This window comes from Ranitomeya variabilis, chromosome 7 (genome assembly GCF_051348905.1).
Source record: "Ranitomeya variabilis isolate aRanVar5 chromosome 7, aRanVar5.hap1, whole genome shotgun sequence".
Lineage (NCBI taxonomy): Eukaryota > Metazoa > Chordata > Amphibia > Anura > Dendrobatidae > Ranitomeya > Ranitomeya variabilis.
The window spans coordinates 105,781,591-105,794,281 of NC_135238.1; positions in this window are offsets into that span (position 1 = coordinate 105,781,591).

Sequence of the window (12,691 nt, forward strand, 5' to 3'; positions counted from 1 at the left end):
TCGCCCGTTATTGCATTTTAATGCAATGTCACGGCGACCAAAAAAACGTAATTCTGGCGTTTCGGATTTTTTTCTCATTACGCCGTTTAGCAATCAGGTTAATTCTTTTTTTATTGATAGATCGGGCGATTCTGAACACGGCGATACCAAATATGTGTAGGTTTGATTTTTTTTTTATTGATTTATTTTGATTGGGGCGAAAGGGGGGTGATTTAAACTTTTATGTTTTTTTATTTTTTTCACTTTTTTTTCACTTTTTTTTTTTAACTTTTGCCATGCTTCAATAGCCTCCATGGGAGGCTAGAAGCAGGCACAACTCGATCGCCTCTGCTACATAACAGTGATCATCAGATTGCTGCTATGCAGCAGAAAATCAGGTGTGCTGTGAGCGCCGACCACAGGGTGGCGCTCACAGCTGCCGGCGATCAGTAACCATAGAGGTCTCAAGGACCTCTATGGTTACAATATTCAAGCATCGCCGACCCCCGATCATGTGACGGGGGTCGGCGATGACGTAATTTCCGGCCGCCCGGCCGGATGCGGTAGTTAAATGCCGCTGTCTGCGTTTGACAGCGGCATTTAACTAGTTAATAGCGGCGGGTGAATCGCGATTTCACCCGCCGCTATTGCGGGCACATGTCAGCTGTTCAAAACAGCTGACATGTCCCGGCTTTGATGCGGGCTCACCGCGGAGCCCTGCATCAAAGCAGGGGACCTGACGTCGGACGTACTATCCCGTCCGACGTCAGGAAGGGGTTAATATCTGAGTGAGTATATATTATAAATCTATTTAGTCTCACTATATTCACCAATACAAACATTTACACTTTTTTTTTTTTTTCTTCTCATTCCCCTAAGATTCTGGTAGTACTTTAAGGACCTATTACAACATCCACTACATAACCAATGATTACTCATTAAGTAAGTGCTCTCTTATTCATTTATTCATCTATTTTTCATTTTATTGTTCGTTTTTGTAGACAGCGCAGGTGAATACCACTTTTTTTCATTTGATATACTTTACAGGTCTACACAGAACCTGTCACAATCACCAGCAGCACTCTACATTCAGCAATTTTGTTCCCCCACTAGGAACTATCAGGAGCGTCAGTGCTTTCTACTTCCTTTTTTAGTAATTATCACATGTGTTTAAGATTGATTTCAGTGATCCATTGAGCCCTGAGACACAATACCATCCATAAGTTTATTTGAAAAACATAACAATTAAATCTTTATGACACCTAAATCCAATTTTTATAATAATTTGGAACACAGTGTAGACCTGATGACGCTGTGTGGCCAGTCAATCACCAACATGGCTGCAAAATTACAGTGTGTGGCAGACAATCCTGCATGTTCATTGGGTCTCTAAAGGGTGGCAAACATGCAGGGCAGAGACACGAGCTCCCGCCAGCAATAATAATAATATAATAATAATTTTTATTTATATAGCGCCAACATATTCCGCAGCGCTTTACAACTTATAGAGGGGACTTGTACAGACAATAGACATTACAGCATAACAGAAATCACAGTTCAAAACAGATACCAGGAGGAATGAGGGCCCTGCTCGCAAGCTTACAAACTATGAGGAAAAGGGGAGACACGAGAGGTGGATGGTAGCAATTTCTTTAGTTATTTGGACCAGCCATAGTGTAAGGCTCGGGTGTTCATGTAAAGCTGCATGAACCAGTTAACTGCCTCAGTATGTAGCAGTACAGACACAGAGGGCTATTAACTGCATAAAGTGTATGAGAACATGATGCGAGGAACCTGATTGTTTTTTTGTTTTTTTTAAATAGGCCACACAGGGATAGTTAAGCAGTAAATACTCGGCAAGCTCCGAGCATCGCGAGCACTGCGATGCTCAGGTGAGCACCGACTAATGGCGAGCATGCTCACTCATCACTAATAATTAGTTAATATGCAATCCACCATTCCAAGTATAAATTATTATCCACCACTGGGCCCCCACCAATTATAAATGGCCATTTTGCCCACCTAATAAATATATACATTAATTAGCCCCTGTACTCTTTCCCCCAATTCATTACCAGTCACTGCATCCTCATCGTCCCCACTATGTGTCTCATGCTCCAGCGTTTCATTATATTTACATGCCTCTTCCGCCTCAATTCATTGTCATGACTTTTCACTCCCACCCCCACCCTCTATTCCTTATCAAGTGCTCTCCCCCACATTATATACATCATTTACTCCCACCACCCTCAAAATTCATCATTATTTGCTTTCCCCAGGTCCTCATTTGCTCTCCCCACCCCCCACCTTCAATTCAATTGCTGTCCCTGTCCCTCACCCTCAATTCATCATTTGCAGTCCCCCATCTGCCCCACTTCATCATGTGCAGTCCCCTTCCATTCATGAGCAGTCCCCTCCCCCACTTCATCATGTGCAGTCCCTCTTCCCCTCCCTCACATCATTTGCAGCCACCCTTCCATCATTTTCAGCCCCATTCCATCATTTGCAGTCCCCTTCCATCATTTGCAGCCCCCCTTCCATCATTTGCAGCATCCCTCCCATCATTTACAGCCTCCCTCCATCATTTGCAGCCTCCCTCCATCATTTGCAGCACCCCTTCCATCATTTGCAGCAGCCCCCTTCCATCATTTGCAGCCCCCTTCCATCATTTGCAGCCCCTTCCATCATGTGAAGCCCTCTTCCATCATGTGAAGCTTTCTTCCATCATGTGAAGCCCCTTCCATCATATGCAGCCCCCTTCCATCATGTGAAGCCCTCTTCCATCATACGCAGCCCCCTTTCATCATGTGAAGCCCTCTTCCATCATATGCAGCCCCCTTCCATCATGTGCAGCCCCCTTCCATCATTTGCAGCCCCTTCCATCATGTGCAGCCCACTTCCATCATGGGAAGCCCTCTTTCATAATATGCAACCCTCTTCCATCATTTGCAGCCCCCCTTCCATCATTTGCAGCATCCCTCCCATCATTTGCAGCCTCCCTCCATCATTTGCAGCCTCCCTCCATCATTTGCAGCACCCCTTCCATCATTTGCAGCAGCCCCCTTCCATCATTTGCAGCCCCCTTCCATCATTTGCAGCCCCTTCCATCATGTGAAGCCCTCTTCCATCATGTGAAGCTTTCTTCCATCATGTGAAGCCCCTTCCATCATATGCAGCCCCCTTCCATCATGTGAAGCCCTCTTCCATCATACGCAGCCCCCTTTCATCATGTGAAGCACTCTTCCATCATATGCAGCCCCCTTCCATCATGTGCAGCCCCCTTCCATCATTTGCAGCCCCTTCCATCATGTGCAGCCCACTTCCATCATGGGAAGCCCTCTTTCATAATATGCAACCCTCTTCCATCATTTGCAGCCCCCCTTCCATCATTTGCAGCCCCATTATTTGCAGCACCCCTCCCATCATTTGCAGCCTCCCACCATCATTTGCAGCACCCCTCCATCACTTGCAGCCTCCCTCCATCATTTGCAGCACCCTTTCCATCATGTGATGCACCTCCTTCCATCATTTGCAGCACCCTTTCCATCATGTGATGCACCTCCTTCCATCATGTGCAGCACGCCCTTCCATCATGTGCAGCTCCCCTCATCCATTTAATCAATTTTGTAAGAAAAAAATGTTTTACATACTTGCCTCATAAGCGATCCCCAGCAGGCGCAGCTCCGCTTCTGGTCACATCATCCTCGTACATGTCGGCGCATACACAATGATGTCATCATGTGCATGCCGACACCTGATCAGAAGTCCAGGGAGGGCGGAGGGAGTCAGAGCTGCGTAGCCATCAAAGGGCCCTGGTACTGATGTGTGCAAAGCAGGCCCGCAGTGCACAGCACATTAGTGCATGATGGGGCCCAGTGAGCAGAAGCACAAGAGGCGGGGCCCTACAGGCCCCCCTGTGTGCCACTGCTCATTGGGCCCCATACAGCAGTAAGGGCAGTAATGCCCTGATGGCAGCCCTGGGCACTGTTCTTCCTGTTCTTCCTTGCAGTAGTGAAGAAGGCGGTTGTTGCCCTCCTACAGCTGTCTCCATGGTATTTTGGTATCTGCTCCATGCTTTGGACACGGTTGTGAGAGACAAAGCTACCCTTCTTGCCACAGCTCGCATTGATGTGCCATCCTGGATGAGCTGCACTACTTGAGCAACTTATGTGGATTGCTACTGTACCTTTAGGTGTGAGAGCAATGACAAAATGCAAAAGTGACCAAAACAGTCAAAAAGAATGGGCACAGAAAACTGGCCTGTGGTCACACCCTGCAGAACCACTCCTTTTATATGGGTTCTCTTGCTAATTGCCTATCATTGCTACCTGTTGTCTTTTCCATTTGCACAACTGCAGGAGAAATTCATTGTCAGTGTTGCTTCATAACTCAACAGGTTTATTTCACATCAAAACAAAAAGTCCTTAAATATACATTTAGCCCATCCAAAGGGCAACACTTCATGAACTGATATTTTTTGTATTTTCCGTCAAATGTGGGTACAAAAAATGAATCGAAGTGACTACACAGAAATAATTTTTTTTATTAAAAACTCCAGTTTTTATTAATTCATAGACAAATATTTAAAATATCAGGAACTAAGGTACTGAAAACAGAGGTATTTTTATAGAATATCCAACATTTAGATTATATCGCAGCTGTAGAAAACTCTTATTAATCACCTAAATGCACAAAAATACCCAGTGTCACAAAATGACCTCACCAGGTCATTATTATCTGGTTGCTAGTGTAATAGGGTGCTGCATCCAAAAATATGCCAAAATTGTAGTCCTTGTAGCTTAATAAATCTACCACCAGATGGTGCTATTGCATACCTCTAAAAAATACAAGACTATAAAAGGCGTATACCCAGGGGCGTAACGACCGCGGTCGCAGCAGTCGCCATTGCGACCGGGCCCTGCAGGTCAGGGGCCCCGGGCCGGCAGGTCAGGGCAGGGCCGGGCTGGACATCGGGCACTTCTGGCAAATGCCAGAAGAGCCGATGCCAGTAGTGGGCCGCTGCACTGTTCCTCCCCCCCCCCCCCCCGCCGCCGCCGCCGCCGCCGCATTTAACTATACCGGCGTCTATGACACCGGTATAGTTCAATGCAATGATGGAGGAGAGCGTCACCTGACGCTCCCTCTCCCATCATTCCCCGCTCTGCCTCTGACAGTACACTGCGGGTGCGCGATGACGTCATATCATCGCGCACCTGCAGTGTCCTGGGCAGACTGCAGCCACCAGGAGCAGCGCGGGCAAAAGGAAAGGTGAGGAGAGTTTTTTTTTTCTTTTTCACCGGACTGTGGGGCCATTATCGGGGGGGGGGGAGATGAGATGCGGGCTGTGCTCTATATACCCCTGTGCTGGCTGTGCTCTATATACCCCTGTGCGGGCTGTGCTCTATATACCCCTGTGCGGGCTCTGCTGTATATACCCCTGTGCGGGCTCTGCTGTATATACCCCTGTGCGGGCTGTGCTCTATATACCCCTGTGCGGGCTGTGCTCTATATACCCCTGTGCTGGCTGTGCTCTATATACCCCTGTGCCGGCTGTGCTGTATATACCCCTGTGCTGGCTGTGCTGTATATACCCCTGTGCGGGCTTTGCTGTATATACCCCTGTGCGGGCTCTGCTGTATATACCCCTGTGCGGGCTTTGCTGTATATACCCCTGTGCGGGCTGTGCTGTATATACCCCTGTGCGGGCTGTGCTGTATATACCCCTGTGCGGGCTGTGCTCTATATACCCCTGTGCTGGCTGTGCTGTATATACCCCTGTGCGGGCTCTGCTGTATATACCCCTGTGCGGGCTGTGCTGTATATACCCCTGTGCGGGCTGTGCTGTATATACCCCTGTGTGGGCTGTGCTGGATATACCCCTGTGCGGGCTGTGCTGTATATACCCCTGTGCGGGCTGTGCTGTATATACCCCTGTGCGGGCTGTGCTGTATATACCCCTGTGCGGGCTGTGCTGTATATACCCCTGTGCGGGCTGTGCTGTATATACCCCTGTGCGGGCTGTGCTGTATATACCACTGTGCGGGCTGTGCTGTATATACCACTGTGCGGGCTGTGCTGTACATACCACTGTGCGGGCTGTGCTGTATATACCACTGTGCGGGCTGTGCTGGATATACCACTGTGCGGGCTGTGCTGGATATACCACTGTGCGGGCTGTGCTGGATATACCACTGTGCGGGCTGTGCTGGATATACCACTGTGCGGGCTGTGCTGGATATACCACTGTGCGGGCTGTGCTGGCACCCAACACCATGTTGCAGTGCAGGAGATTCCTGCAACAGTCCGAGGCGTATCTAGGGGAAGGGGGTGGGGGGGCGTCACGGAGGTAGGGGGGGGGGCCCCATTTGGAAGTTCGCACCGGGGCCCATAACTTTGTAGTTACGCCACTGCGTATACCGAGTTTTTACAGACAAGCCATAAAATTAAGCAAGCACTATTTGTTAGGGCTAGCGGAACGCACCAAGTGAAAATAGATGTTTATTATAAGTGGTGCGTTCGCAGCCCGGGGTCCACCGTGCAGGAGAACCTGCTGCTAGTGAATGGTGGCACTGTTTGGCAGTATAGACTAGCTCTGTTACCTCACAGAGCAGCCGTGAGAGGAAAGCACTGCGCCCTGTTAGCCTCACAGGAGCGCAAGCTTGCTGCCGAACTGATAGCAGTCAGTGGTTATGCACACACACACACAATCCCCTCACCGGAGAAGCCGGTATTCTAGGGGCTTATCTCAGCCGGGTCCCTGAATACAAACACACAATCTCCTCACCGGAGAAGCCGGTATTCTAGGGGCTTATTTCAGCCGGGTCCCTGAACACATTCATGCATAACCATACTGGCGCAAAGCACATATTTGAATTGATACTAGCGCATGGCCGTGCGGCCATGCGAGCCTTTTATAGCTGAAGCACGAACATGACCTTCCTAGAAGGACCAATGAGAAGCTGCCACAAAGCCTGAGCACCTTCAGGAGCTTCCAGGAGAACCAATGGCCTATGCTGCAGTATCTAAGCATGTGACCCTCGATCTCCAATGAGAGATCTTACCCTGGGCATGCTCAGAAGGAGAAAAGCGGGACTTAGTCCCAAAAGCGTCTGCTCGCCGCTGCCCAGCACTGGCTTCAATGGCAGAAGCTGGAAAAGCAGCAGTAACCCTTTGCACAGAGTCAGACTGAGAGAGACGCTGAGACCGACGTCTCCGCTGAGCAGACTCCACTGCGGCAGGAGAAGAATGGGAGACCGCAGTGGAGATGGACTGAGATTCCCCCTGTGCAGAGGCGGGAACTCGACCCCTAACACTGTTGAGGAGAGCCATAAGATCAAATACTTAATTAACCTCAACACATAAGGTAATTGAGAGAAATAACCCATAACATGTATTGTTTAACCTTACATAAGTTTTCCTCAGACAAAGTAAGACACTTAAGATGGCTGCCATCTCCTATACCAGAGCCATGCGGTCTGGTATATGAACAATGAAGACACTGAAGATGGCTGCCATTTCCTGTTTCAGCAGACCATGCGGTCTGGTATCCAAGATGACGCCCACTCTGATGACCTCATGGATCCACCCACAGCGACGCCCACTCTGATGACCTCACGGACCAACCCACCTTGATGACCTCATGGATCCGCCCATGGACTTGCTCATGCCCAACCCACTAACCAATGGAATACATCCGATCACTCCCATTTTAGAGCTAACCGAGCCCCCTTACAGGAGATATATAACATTGTGTTTTCACTAATAAAAGCCCTTCTTGGAGCTGAGCCACACTTTGATCAAGGAGAGTTACAGCTGACTGTGTCTGGTGTATTTCTTTAGTGCACATGATCAATATCCATTAGGCCAGGAGTAGGCAACTAGAAAATTGAACATTTATATTAATTGTTCAACCCTAATATTTGGCCGCCCAACCTGGGGCCAGCAGAGGAAGAGCCCTGAACCCTGTAAAACCGGCGAGTGGAACGGCTGGATGCACTGAGTACCCCGAATCTGGAGACTGATCAACTCCTTAACAGAACACGGTAAGTCTGCTGATTTTTATAATCTGTAGTCTTTACCTGTGTCCTTCGGGGTATCCTGTGCAGATTGCCTGACCGTGTCCGGTTTTCTTGGTATCTGTAAGACGGCAGAAAGGGTATCTCCGCTGCTGGTCATTTAATTGCAAGAACCGTCATGTTTTAGTTGCCTACTGCCTGTTACATGTTGTGAAGAGGGGAGATGATTGGTAGTAAAGAAAAGAAGCATTGTGTAAGGACAGTCAAAGCAGGTTACTAAGAAAGAAAGGGAAAAAAAAAAAAAAAGGGGGCTAGAGGCAAGTGATAAAACAAGAAAAACTGGTTTTTACAGAGGGGTATGACTGGTAGTCATTGTGTTTGGAGCAAGGTTTCTAGGAAAGTCAAAGCAAGTGTTTACAGAAAGCAAAGCATGTGGTAGGACGAGAAAAACAGGTTTTGTTTTTAAGGAAGGATAAGCAAGCAAGTGTAGAATAATAATAATAATTTTTGTCTGTGGTATACGGTTGTCGCCTGTGATAAGATTTTCAGTTCTGTACAAGAGAGACCTAGGACCTGGAGTAATTGACTCGGCCTAGGGGGACCCGGTAAATCTTGGAGCAATTGGCTCAGTTCGGGCATAAGAAATTGTGTAGCGGCTCATTGAAACTTGGAGCAATTGGCTCAGTTTGGGCCAATTAAATTTATAGTTTTTCTTTTTTTGCCCCGTGACATCGAGTAATTGACTCTGCACGGGGACCGGTAAGTTAGGGAGCAATTTGACAAAGTAGGGAATAATTGGTTTGTAAAGTACGGAGCACGGAAGTCAGACAGGGACCACGTGACAAGAAGCAATAGGAGCTGAGTACTGCAGACTCAGTTCCCTTTAGAATCTCAGGTTTGAGTCATCTCCCCCGTCTTGTTGTTTGTTTGGTGTTTGTTATCTTGATAGATAGATATATATCTATAGAAAGATGGAGAAATTAATGCAGTTCTGCCGTATAGGCACTAAGCCAAATTCAGATGGCAAGTTAGACTCATGCAAATTAGTGGAAATTGTGTGGAATGCCAGAAGGGGGGATGGTTACAGCCCCTGGAGTGGAAGATTGTCTTAGAAAAAAAAAAAAAAAAAAAAAAAAAGGGAAAGAAAGAAAAGGTATCCTAGAAGATAATGGATTGTTGTCTATTGCTAGGGCAGGAGAAAGAGTCTCTGAAAGTCTATATAAAATAAATAAATAAATAAATAAAAATTGGAAATTGGGTAGAAGAGAAAAGGAATAGAAAGAATAGAGTTTTGAGTTGTGTATTGCAAAACCATTTTGTTAATGGCGAATGTGTTAAATGTGATAGCAGCCAAAATGGTGGCCCAGAGCCATGTGGTAAATGTAATAACGGCAGCCATCTTGTTGGTGGTAAATACAATTCTGACGGCAGCCATTTTGTTGGTGGTAAATATAATTCTGACGGCAGCCATTCTGTTGGTGGTAAATATAATTCTGACGGCAGCCATCTTGTTGGTGGTAAATATAGTTCTGACGGCAGCCATCTTGTTGGTGGTAAATATAATTCTGACGGCAGCCATCTTGTTGGTGGTAAATATAATTCTGATGGCAGCCATCTTGTTGGTGGTAAATATAATTCTGATGGCGGCCATCTTGGTGGTGGTAAATACAATTCTGACGGCAGCCATCTTGTTGGTGGTAAATACAATTCTGACGGCAGCCATCTTGTTGGTGGTAAATATAGTTCTGACGGCAGCCATCTTGTTGGTGGTAAATATAATTCTGACGGCAGCCATCTTGTTGGTGGTAAATATAATTCTAATGGCAGCCATCTTGTTGGTGGTAAAAATAATTCTGACGGCAGCCATCTTGTTGGTGGTAAATATAATTCTGACGGCAGCCATCTTGTTGGTGGTAAATATAATTCTGACGGCAGCCATCTTGTTGGTGGTAAATATAATTCTGATGGCAGCCATCTTGTTGGTGGTAAATATAATTCTAATGGCGGCCATCTTGGTGGTGGTAAATATAATTCTGATGGCGGCCATCTTGGTGGTGGTAAATACAATTCTGACGGCAGCCATCTTGTTGGTGGTAAATACAATTCTGACGGCAGCCATTTTGTTGGTGGTAAATATAATTCTGATGGCAGCCATCTTGTTGGTGGTAAATATAATTCTGATGGCAGCCATCTTGTTGGTGGTAAATATAGTTCTGACGGCAGCCATCTTGTTGGTGGTAAATATAATTCTGACGGCAGCCATCTTGTTGGTGGTAAATATAATTCTGACGGCAGCCATCTTGTTGGTGGTAAATATAATTCTGACGGCAGCCATCTTGTTGGTGGTAAATATAATTCTGATGGCAGCCATCTTGTTGGTGGTAAATATAATTCTAATGGCAGCCATCTTGTTGGTGGTAAATATAATTCTGACGGCAGCCATCTTGTTGGTGGTAAATACAATTCTGACGGCAGCCATCTTGTGGATGGAAAAGGTGTTAATTCTGACGGCAGCCATGTTGTGGATGGCGAATGTGCTGCTCCTGGTGGTGAACATCTCAGATTAAGGTTACACGCCACATCACCAAATCCTTGTTACCCAGTAATGACCACTAACGGCCAATACTATATTCCTTCGGGAAGTGAACAGGCTTTACCCATGTTTCCTATCTCTGTTGTTTCCAATGGGGCACCAACCCTTTCCTCTATCACTCCTGTTGTGAATCCAGCAGTCCTCCCACCTGGATCGTCCCCAGCACCTACCCTTTCTACTATCACTTCCAATGCCAATTTAGCCGCACACCCACATGAGATGCTCCAAGCAGCGGCCTCTCCTCCCAATGCTTCCACAACAGCACTCTCACGCAGCCTACATAACCCTATGCCCAGTACCTCACAGGCTGTCTCGCAGCCAAGCGCACACCTGTATGGGACGGTGGCAACTGTAACAAGGGGGGCTCAATCTGGGAGGGGATACCAATAGCACAGGAAGCACAAAGGGGAGGGAATGTTGGCAACCTATTTTTGAAAAAGAACTTCCTGAGGGACCCTTGTTAGTGGTGGGAAAGGGTGACATAACAACAATGGAGACAGACGCTATTGTTAATGCTGCCAATTCTCGGTTAGAGCACAATGGAGGTGTAGCTAGAGCTATAGTAGAAGCAGGAGGGGCGACTATTCAAGCTGACAGCCAAATCATTGTTGAGTCATGTGGTCAGATAGCGGTTGGGGACATAGCGGTGACTAAAGCTGGCAATCTTCCTGTGTAGAATGATCATACATGCTGTGACCCCTACTTATGACCCTATTCATCCAGACGTTAGTGCTCAACAACTTCGTGCAGCAATAACTCGCATTAATGAGGACAGGACTGTTAAAGCTTTTAAGACTGCCTGCGTCACCTGGAGCCCATACCATGATACTGGAGCTGCCCAAATAGAGCCCTTCATTCCAGGACTGTTACCTCCTCCGGCTCCTCATACACAAGGGACTACATCTGCACTCCCGGTGCCATCTCTACTCCCGCTTCAGGTGCCACCGCCAACAGTGCCAATGTTCATGTCTGAGGAGCCCACCATCTGTGTCAAGTTTACACCCCGGCACGCTGCTTCCTCTTTCCAGGGGGGATGTGGATGATGATACTGATGCTCTCGGAGAAGATGCTCCTACACACTCAGAGGATCATGACTGTCTTGAACAAATGCATGAAGAAGTAGCCTCCCAGAAAAACGTGTCTGAAAACCCACTCCCACATGCTGACCTGACGTTCTTCACTGATGGTTCCAGATTTGCAGATAAAACAGGAAGGTTCCATACGGGATATGCCATGGTTACACATGACCAGGTCATCTCAGCCGGATCCCTACCATCGCACGTCTGCACAAGAAGCGGAACTTAAGGCTTTGAAGTTGGCTTGTCAGGAAGCGACGGAGAAGGTGGTCAACATCTACACGGATTCAAGATACGCTTTTGGAGTGGCTCATGACTTCGGCAGTATCTGGGCAGCCAGAGGATACCTAACGTCCAGTGGAACTCCTGTAAAACATGCTGCTATCATACAAGAACTTGTGGCCGCTCTAGATCTACCTTTGGAGGTTTCAGTAATCAAGATCAAAGCTCACGGGAGACTGGATTCTCCAGAAGCAAGGGGGAACTTCTTTGCTGACAAAACAGCAAAGACCTATGCTGTGGATCCATTTGGGAAAGAAAAAGCAGCGGTGTACGTGTCACAAGACACTGAAGAAGGGACTAAAGGCTCTCTTATGAGGATCATCCATCTACATCAAGACAAGACATCAGATGATGAAAAGAAGTCATGGCAAGAAGGAGGAGCTAAAAAAGGATGAAGATGGAGTCTGGAGGGTGAACACAAAGGTCTACCCCGTAATCTGTACCCTTCAGTGACAGAATGGGCACACGGTATCACCCACAGAGGCAAGAATCAGATGAAGGACCTAATTTGGAAGACTTATATGGCACCTGGAATCTCTACTGTTACCCAAAAATATTGCAAGTCCTGCCTTGTGTGTGCAACATGCAATCCAGCACCGCCTCAGAAAGTTACTCAGAAACATTTGGCTAAACCACTTTATCCCTTTCAGAGGATTCAGATTGATCACATTCAAATGCCAAAAGTAGGGAAGTACGAGTATGTACTGGTAGTGACTGACATGTTCTCAGGATGGCCCGAAGCCTAT